Source organism: Echinops telfairi, unplaced genomic scaffold, assembly GCF_000313985.2.
Source record: "Echinops telfairi isolate 266 unplaced genomic scaffold, ASM31398v2 ScPeMD7_1;HRSCAF=3_0, whole genome shotgun sequence".
Classification (NCBI taxonomy): Eukaryota; Metazoa; Chordata; class Mammalia; order Afrosoricida; family Tenrecidae; genus Echinops; species Echinops telfairi.
This window is the reverse complement of record NW_022103896.1, coordinates 84,074,312-84,080,951: the sequence shown is the minus strand read 5'-3', so window position 1 is coordinate 84,080,951 and position 6,640 is coordinate 84,074,312. Positions and strand designations below refer to the sequence as shown.

General features: G+C 41.6%; 1 pseudogene; it reads right to left on the bottom strand.

Annotated features, from left to right (window-relative positions):
• Positions 1-6,092, bottom strand: part of LOC115870499 — a 27,814-nt pseudogene extending 21,722 nt beyond the window's left edge.
• Positions 6,093-6,640: the final 548 nt, after the last annotated feature.

The following is a 6,640-nucleotide window of genomic DNA, read 5'->3' as shown; positions in this document are numbered from 1 at the left end:
CCCCCCCCCCAGTCTATGTCATCTAAATTGTTAATGAGAGAAACAGGGCTAACTAAATTCATCTTGGAGGTGGGAGGTGATCTTTCTTTAGCTTTTCCTTTCTTTCCCCCATAATTTTCTCGAGGAACAACTGAGCTCCAGTTTGGAGCACATGATTTAAGGAACCGGCCAAATTCAACCTGAAGTGAAGATCAAGCATGAATTGAACCCGTAAATGATGAACACAGTATTGTCTTAACCTAACCACATCAGGTTAATTCTGAAGGGGGCATTTTACTCACTGGTCACACGCTCTAATGGTGTGCGTTTTAATTTCATCCTCAAGCAATCGAGCAAGCAGGGCTTCTATGCCTCAGTGTCGTTAATTAATGATCACCAAGAATTTCGGACAGGTGGGAGGAGCCCACCTTCAGCAGGATTTAGCAGCAGCTGTACAAGCTGACCATATTATGATTGACACTGTCTTCAAAGACTCACTTATCCTACAATCTATCTGAATTGTTTTATGACACAAGTGGAGTGACTCATTGGTTGTGATGTTAATTGGAAATGCTAAAATAAATAATACTTAGATTTCTTGCTTATCAAGACACGATTAGCATGGGGAGATAGGCTCCTGAACACCACCCTCGTCCTTTCATGACACAGGAGGCAGAGGGAAGGACAGTTTCCTGCATGAGCCCCGGATCCATCAATTGTACTAGTTTCGACATGAAGTACAAGGAGCCCTGGTGTAGTGGGTTACCAATTGGGCTGCTAACCACAATCTGGAAACTACCTGCAGGAGAAAGGCTTTCTGTCCGATAAAGATTTAGAGCCTCGGGAAAGCACAGAGGCAGTTCACCTCTGTCCTCTGGGTCATAGGAGTTGAAATCTCTTCAATGGTAGTGAGTTGTAGTATAGTATTAGGAAAAAAGAATCACAGTGGTCTAGTGGCTTCAGCATTGGACTGCTAATCCCAGGTGGCAGTTCAAACCAAATGGCAGCATATCTTACACTGAAGGAATTGAAGAAAAAAGTCAAGCCTTGATTTGAAATATTGAAAGCTTCTATGGACAAAATATTTAAGGATGCAGGAAGCATCAAAAGAAGATGTAAATAATTCAGAGAGTCACTTTGGCAAAAGATATCCAACCAGTTCAAGAGGTAGCATCTGAGCAAGAACCAATGGTACTGAATGAATAAGTCCAAGCTGCACTGATATTTTAGCCAAAAATAAGGCTCCAGGAATTGATAGAATACCCATTGAAAACCCAGGAAATTTGGAAGACAGCTACCTGGTCACTTTAGTGGGAGAGTTCTCTATTTGTACCCATTCGAAAGAAAAGTGATCCAATGGAAAGTCCAAATTATAGAACAATACCATTGACATCACATGAAAATAAAATTTTGCTGAAGATCAACCAACAAGGTACATTGATAGGGAGCTACCAGGGTTCAGGTCAGATTCAGATGAGGATGTGGAACAAGGAATATCATTTCTGATGTCAGATGGCTCTTGGCTGAAAACAGATAATACCAGGAAGATGTTTACTTGTATTTTATTGACTCTGCCAAGGTATTTGACTATATTGACCATAAAAAACCATAACCCTGAGAAAAATGATAATTCCAGAACACTTCATTGTGCTCATGTGGAAGTTGTACATGGATCAGAGGCAGTTGTGAGAACAGACAAAGGGAATACTACATGGTGTAAAACCAGGAAAGGTTTGCATCAGGTTTGCATCTTCTCACCATACTTATTCAATCTCTATGCTGAGAAAATAATCAGAGAAGCTTGATTATATAAAGAAGAACGCAGTATCAGGATTGGAACAGGCTTATTAACAACAACCTGTGATATAAAGTCAACACAACTCTGCTTGCTGAAAACTCGGAGGACTTGAAATACTTGCTGATGAAGATCAAGGATGATAGCCTTCAGTATGGATTACAACTCAGTGTAAAGAAAATCCAAATCCTCCCAACTGGACCAATAGGTAACATCGTGAGAAATGATTGGAATTATAAAGGACTGTCCTTATCCTTGATTGGATCCACAAACAATCCTCATGGAAGCAGCAGTCAGTAGAATAAAAACATGTTTTGCATTGGGTAAATCTGGTGTGCAAGATCTCTCTAGAGTATTGAAAACAAAGACATCACTTGAGGACTAAAACGTGTCTGACCCAAGCCATGGTATTTTCTTTTCTTTTTTTAAAAAATTTAATCATTTTATTGGGGCTCATACAATTCATCACAATACATAGATCAATTGTGCAAAGCACACCTATACATTTGTTGCCCTCATCATTCCCAAAATTCGCTTTCCTCTTGGGTTCCCGATATCAGCTTATTTTCCTTTTTTCCCCTCCCCCTCCCTCCCCCCTCCCCTCTTCCCCATGAACCCTTAATAATTTATAAATTATTATTATATCTTATCTTACACTGCCCGGCGTCTCCCTTCACCCACCCCTCTGCTGCCTATCCCCCATAGAGGAGGCCATTGTATTTTCAATTGCCTTATGTGCATGTGAAAGTCAGACATTGAATAAAGAACCAATGCATTTTACTTGTGGTGCTTGAGAAGAATATTGAAAGTTTCGTGGTCTGCTAAAAGGATCAACTGCTTTGTCATGGAAGACGTAAAGCTAGAGTGCTCTTAGGAGGAAAGCAAGATTTCATTTTGCAAACTTCAAACTTGTTGGGACAGACCAATCCTTGGAGATTGATATCATGCTTGGAGGAGTAGAGATGCAGTGGGAGAGAGGAAGGCCGTAAGGAGATGGGCTGACACAGTGGCTGCAACCATGAGCCCCAGAATGTGGACAATTGTCAAGATGACACAGGACCAGGCATTGTTCCCTGCTGTGGTGCACAGGGTTGCCCTGACTTGGAGCCAACTCGATGGCACCTAACAACAAGTTCGGATGGTTAGAATCTGGAATATGGACAAACAGAACTCCCAAGACAATCTTTTTATAAAGACTTTAAAAGATGAGTTACACTGGGTAAAATGCCAAAAACATTGGAAGTCAACGGGAAAGTTCAATGAACAAAATGTAAAATAGATTGATAGAGAAATTTATAAATGTGCTTTTGCTTTTCAGCAAATCTATGCTCTTCTATTTCCCACCAGAGCCTCTTGATGGCCATCTTACTCCATAGCGTTAATCATATCGGAGCTTCACCAGCCCAGGTGCCTGGAATTTAGAGTTCTGTTCAGCTAGCTATGGAAAGTATATTCTCATGCTATTTCCTACACGCAGTGATCCTAACCTGGACGCCCAGTATGCTATCAAAACTCCCTACTGACCTAGATGCAAGTGTGGCCACACACACTACCTGTTCCATCAGTGCCGTGCTTGTGAAGAGGGGAAGTGAGTGCTTAGTTGGTGGGGTGCAGGGGATCAGTAAGTCAATCCAATAGGAGTTGGGAGAATTGCTTGGCAAGCTTTGCAAAGGAAGGGGACTGGAAGCTACAAAGGAAAGGGAAAGGAGATAAAGGAAAAAGTAGAGAAGGGGAGGGACAGAGGAGGAGGGACCATCTGTACCCTGGGTCACCCGAGTGTGAAGCATATTTGCCATGCCACATCAATGACCTCACGGAGCATAAGGCCTGGGCTTTATCATTTCACTCAACACTGCCCATTCATCCCTTCTTTGTAGTTCATTGTGTTCTTGTCATTAACTGCCCTGGAGTCTCTCACATGGAAGGCAAGAATTCTATCACAGGGCCACCAATACCTTTTGTTGTACATATTTTACATGCTGCTTTTCATATGCTCACAGCCCTAAATGGGAGAGAACGTATTAGATGTGTATAGATTTCAGCTTCCTCATTTGATCAATGAGAACATAAAGCACTTCTCCCCTTGATGCCCGAAGAGTCTATACCACATTGGTGGGGCATCCTAATTGGTCACAACATGATGGCCAATTTTCTGTCTTTTCTAAGTAATCTCACTTGTATTAAAGATCCTTTTGCCAGACTCCAGTGCCTTTTATGGACCTGGAAGAAAAAGAACTCAGAGTTCAAGTGAGCTGGCCTCATCCTTGGAAGTGGCAGCACAGCATAGTTCCCAAGAGACAAACCACCTATTTCACGTCCTAGCACCACCACTCACCTGCACAGGTCATTTAATTTCTTTGTGCGTCAACATCTTCAGCTACACAATTAGATTCTTAAGATTTCCCAGAAGTTTCAAATATTATACATAACTCATTTCTTAAAGTCAGTTGTTACATATAGCCAACCCTCAGTTTATGTTAACTACTGTCATGCCTAGATGAATTTAGGTGGGAACATTCTGAATCATTCATTTATTCATTTCATTTGCACATTGTCTATGCACTGAGGCTATGAAACCACCCTGTCCCCAGGGGAGTTAATCTGCTGAGGGGACCTAGCAAATGGACACCCAAGTGAGGTTTAACCAGTTTGGACAGTGAAGAATCCAGCAGGGCAGCACTAGTAAGGGGAGAGTGAGTAAGAGACTGAGTGATTCCAGGGGTGGTAGTACTGGAAGCTAATGTCATTTAGGAGGATCTCTATTCTGACACATGGGATTATTATGAGTCAGAATCTATTGGACAATGCACAACAACAATTTCTTAAAATGAAGTCTTAGAGGGATGCAAACTAGTCTCACTGCTACCCAAAGTATTAGAAGTTCAAAGTCAACCAAAAGAAGGCCTGAAGATCTGCTTCTGAAAAATAACTCATTGAAAACTCAATGGGGCTGCTCAACTCTGATGCACATGTGGTCTCACAAGTAGGACCCAAGTCCAAAGCAACGGGCAGCTAACGAAGTCTTGGACTCGAGGAGGGGCCGTGAAGTGAGGGCCTCTAACTCTCAAGTTTCAGTAGCTTTGTTGCAATCTGCTTCTAAGGGAAGGACAGGATGGGGATTCCCAAAAAGGAACAGCCACTGTTTGCAGGGTCCGAAAGCGCAGGCCTTTGCCCACCATCCTGTGGATTGTGAATGCTGAAAGGATTTACGTGAGGGCAAGAAGAACACATGGAAAGTATGTAATTCAGGTGACAAATGCACGCTTGCTTTCAGGCAATCTGCTAGAAGTGTAGAGGACAGAATATATATGAAATATTAATGAAGGTCACCAGCATTTTGTATCATCATCATTTTTTAAGATTAATTACTGAGTCAACTATAGGGAAGGTAGGTTAAGCCAAGGGCAGTTTAGAAACTTCTGTTCTCCAGGTGCGGGGCTCTGAGATGATCTGAAACTTACCAGGTTTTCTATGCACTCAGATAAGGAATGACCCTTTCTTGTGTTCTTTCTCTTGACTTCATAAACTCCCCTTGACCCTCTCTGCTCTGGGGTAACAATGAAATCAACCCTAAGGAAAGAACAAGGAGTTCCAACAGAGTATCCATGTTCCTTTTCTCAATGGAAATTGATTTGCATTTCTTTACTCAATGCATGAAAGTGTTAACATCCTCCTATAACAGGTGAAGTCCCAGTGGTATAGGCATTATAAATAAAGGGCCCAGAAAGCATGAGCTGTGGACCAAAAGGACCAGGTGAACAGCAAACAATCCATCTCTCTCAAGTAGAAAGTGAAAAAGATAGGCGTTCTGCTTCACTTACCTCCAGGATGGACCCGGGGGCCAAAAGTTTTCCATCTAAAACTCCAGGGACAGGTAAACAGAGGTCCAGTGCTTCTTGGTAGCCCTGTTAGAAAGAATAACTAATCACAAGCCTTTCATCTATGACCCTTTACCTTTCGGTCTATTCTGGGGCAGGAAGGTGACAGAGCTAGTGTTCTTTGTGCCCAAGGAAGTGACGGCTGCCTGCTGATCAATATCGCCCCTTGGTAGTGTCCTCAGAATTTAGAAGAGGGGCCAGAAAGTGGATCAATATTCATGTCTGGAGAAAAGGAGGTACTTGTTATAGTCATTTCGTTTCTACAAAAGAAGAAAAGAAAGGTTGTGTTCATTGGCAATGACTGTCGTTTCTAAAGACATGAAGAGTCAAGTGCCTTGTCTTTGCGTCCGCAGGGCATCCAAGGTGTGATACTGAGTGTGAGCACTGACTTGGTCTGCCTTGGTCACTGGTGCAGGATTCTTCGATTCACTGCCAGCCATCGCTCGTTGGTAGTAATTTGTAACAGAAAAAAAAACAAAACATAAAAGAGAAGACCTTCTGACAACAAACTTCCAACATTCAGAATGAGCAGTTCAATAGATAATGGTGGGAGTTGGGAGAAATCAACAAAGCCATTAAGAGAATGGAGAAATTGATTTATGGGGGAAAGATCATTCCTTTGATGTTGAGCTTGAATAATCAATGATTCCCCTTTTTACTCTTTTTACTTGGATTAGGTGACAGAAGAGTAAAGAATTAACATTAGTAACCTATAGATATCTAAAATAAATAATCTCACATTAGAAAGAGAAATTCACTGATATAATTGAATACATCTAAATCTATCCTTGAATTTTTTAAGTATTCATACCACAACCTTCTGTGCCCCCTCCTGGCCCTGCCCAACCTGCTACACTGCAGCCCGAGTCAAAACTCTCTTTTATTACATCTTATAGCGACTGTACACTCACTCGTTGTGTGTTAGCTTAAAATAGAAAAAAATTAAATTTAAATTCTTAGAAGTATGTTTAAAATACAAAAGCAATTG